The 3345-nt window shown below is 47.7% G+C and overlaps 1 protein-coding gene across 2 annotated transcripts in view; it reads left to right on the forward strand.

Moving 5' to 3' along the window:
• Map3k14 (mitogen-activated protein kinase kinase kinase 14) overlaps positions 1-3345 on the forward strand; it is a 47592-nt gene that overhangs the window by 29004 nt on the left and 15243 nt on the right. The window lies entirely within an intron of this gene.

Here is a 3345-nt window from a genome sequence, read left to right on the forward strand (position 1 = left end):
GTCATCTTAGGGCACTTGCCTAGCAGGAACGAGGCCCTGGGTTCATGATACTGCATACACAGAAAGTTCCCCGAGTTCTCTGGCAAAGGCATGGAGAGTAGAGACGGGAGACACGGTCTGGGAATCAGAGCTCAGGCGGCCCACACCCTTTTAAAGTGCTCCTCGGAAGGGTCCTAGACATGAGAAGTTACATAGTACCAGCAACCCCATGCTCTTCCTTCTAGAACATCTGTGGGCTTAGGTCATCTGCTTATTGGCCACAGATCTAGCCCTTAATATGAGGTTTTGTTTTGTTTTTCATCTTTTATGGATTTTTTAATTAAGCATTTTTTTTTTTTTTTTTTTTTTTTTTTTTTTTTTTTTTTTTTTTTTGGTTTTTCGAGACAGGGTTTCTCTGTGTAGCTTTGCGCCTTTCCTGGAACTCACTTGGTAGCCCAGGCTGGCCTCGAACTCACAGAGATCCGCCTGGCTCTGCCTCCCGAGTGCTGGGATTAAAGGCGTGCGCCACCACCGCCCGGCTAATTAAGCATTTTATGACATGTGTTTGTGTATGTATGTGGGCACACATGTCATGGGACAGACATGGAGGTCGGAGAGCAGCTTGGGATGGTCAGTTCTCTCCTTCCACCCTGTAGCTGGAACTCGGGGTTGGCAGGAAGCCAGCACCTCTACCTGCAAAGCCATCTCACCAGCCCCTCCATCTTTTGACTGGAAACAAATGCAGCCTCACCATCAGTGACGTCAAATGACACCAGAGTTTCCCTGTTCTCCACTCCTGTTCTCAGAACTGCCGTCTGTGTCTGTCTTTCTAGACTATGGATACATTTGGCTCTTTCTTTTATGAAAATAAGATCCAATCCTAGGGGTTATTCCACTCTGACCCCCCAACCCCACCCCAGTGGAATACATCCTAGGCAGGATTTCTCCTTGGTTCACATAGAACGGTCAGGCTTTTTAAGCAACCAATATGTAAGTTCTCCCTGGCAGAGGATGGATTTATAGGATCCTCAAATTCTTGGAATTTGATCCAGAGTGTGTGTGAGGGCATGGACAGTCTGATGGCAAAGGAACCATATCACTCGGCAGATTCTCAAAGAACACTTGCCATCTGCCCTCAACAAGGGTGAAGAACTGTTTGTTTAAGACATCTGGCCCAACCATAGAATTCTGGGAGCCTCCCTTTGGCTCGGTCTCCGAACTGGAATAGTGTGGCATTGGCCAAGTCAAACCAGCTGTCATGGAGCTCCTGCTCCGAGCCAGACACTGTGCAGAGACTGGGGACAGAGCTGTGGGACCCAAAGGAACTAGTGTTTTGAAGCCTTATTTATATGTATGTAAGTGTCCCACGCATGTGTGTGGAGGTCAGAAGACAACTTCTGCGACTCAGTTCTCTCCTTTCACTTTAAGGCAGAATGTACTGTGTGTGTGTGTGTGTGTGTGTGTGTGTGTGTGTGTGTGTGTGTGTGTGTTGTATGTGGTGTGTGTGTGTATATATGGTGTGTGTATGGTGTATCTGTGGTGTATGTGTGTATGTGGTGTGTATATATGTGTGTGTGTGATGTGTGTGTGTATATGTGGTATGTGAGAGGGGATGTGTGTATGTGTGTGGTGTGTTTATGTATGTGTATGGTGTGTGTGGTGTATCTATGTGGTATGTGTGTGTATATATGTGTGTGTGTGTGTGGTGTGTGTTGTCAGGATTGAACCAGAGCCTCACACTTGCTAGCCAAGTACATTCCAGTGAGCTGTAATCCCAGCCTCTCTAGCTTCCAGCCAGTTCTCCCCTCACACTGAAGGAGTGCTGGGATCCCAGATGTGCAACACCACACTGGCCTTTTATGTGGGTTTCAGAGATCAAATCCAGATCATCATGCGGCTCTGACGGCGTTTTAACCTGCTGAGCCCTCTTCCCAGCCTAAAGCTGGAGTTTTTCACAAACCAGGCTTTTACGTGGTGTACTGTGGAAGCAGCGTCAGCCATGAGCCCTTGTTTTGTTTTGTTTTTTATTTAATTTTTTTTTGGTTTTTCGAGACAGGGTTTCTCTGTGTAGCTTTGCGCCTCTCCTGGAACTCACTTGGTAGACCAGGCTGGCCTCGAACTCACAGAGATCCGCCTGGCTCTGCCTCCCGAGTGCTGGGATTAAAGGCGTGCACCACCACCGCCCGGCGGTTTTTTGTTTTTTTTTTTTTTTAGTTTTTTTTTAGTTTTTCTGAGACAGGGTTTCTCTGCGTAGCTTTGCGCCTTTCCTGGATCTCGCTCAGTAGACCAGGCTGGCCTCGAACTCACAGAGATCCACCTGGCTCTGCCTCCCGAGTGCTGGGATTAAAGGTGTGCGCCACCACCGCCCAGCATGAGCCCTTGTTTAAGAGCAAGGATAAAAGAGGGGCTGTGTGGAAGAGGATGAGAAAATGGGGGACCCCTGATTCCTTAGGCATCTTTGTGTCCCATTCTGTGTTAATCATTGTCCCATAGTTTATATTCCTGAGATCTTCAGAACTTGGGGAGTTCCTTGGACCCCCTTTTTAGTGACAGAAAAGCAGATTTAGTATGCTAAAGAAAATAAGGAGTGTCGAGGAAGGAAAAGTCTCCAGGCTTGGGCTCTGTGGCACCGAAGTGAAGTGGCTTCTGTACCTGGCAGTACGTCAGTGGTGTCTGCATGTCTCCCTGGACATGTATGTATGTATGTAAATATGTATGTATGTATGTAAATATGGCCAAGAGTCAAGGCCGAGCCTGGAAAATTTGTCCAGCAGTACAGCAGCTGGCAGCTCTAGGGTCAGGCCTCCCCAACCAAAATCTTGGCTATGGTACTCTGTCCTCAGTGACTTTGGATGAGTTCTTCGTGCTGACCTCAGCTTCCCCATCATTGAAATGGGAATAATGACCTACCCCTTCCTAGACTGTTGTATAAAAACACTTCGTGCTGAACATTGCCTGGTGTATGTTAGTGAATCTTAAATGTTAGTTCCCACCCACAGCCCAGCACAGCCCAGCACTCTCTTGAGCGTGAGAGCACTGAAGTTGAGTGGAGAGGTGGTTGGGGTGGTGTCTGGCCATGAGGGGGGAGCTTCCCCACTTGACTTCATGGATGTCCCTTGTACCCTGCTTCTTCAGGCTCACCAAGACTGCAGAATCACCTTGTTTTTTGAGATTTCCCATCCCATCAGCTTTGGTCTGTGCTGGAAATGATTCAGCATTGCTGGGACCCTCTAGAGCAGTGGTTCTTAACCTGTGGGTCGTACCCCTTGGGGAGGGTTGAATGACCTTGCATAGGGGTCACCTAAGACCATCTGCATATCAGATACTTACATTGTGATTCATAACAGCAAAATTACAGTTATAAAG

Source organism: Peromyscus californicus, unplaced genomic scaffold, assembly GCF_007827085.1.
Source record: "Peromyscus californicus insignis strain IS unplaced genomic scaffold, ASM782708v3 Scaffold_3__1_contigs__length_106647218, whole genome shotgun sequence".
Taxonomy (NCBI): domain Eukaryota; kingdom Metazoa; phylum Chordata; class Mammalia; order Rodentia; family Cricetidae; genus Peromyscus; species Peromyscus californicus.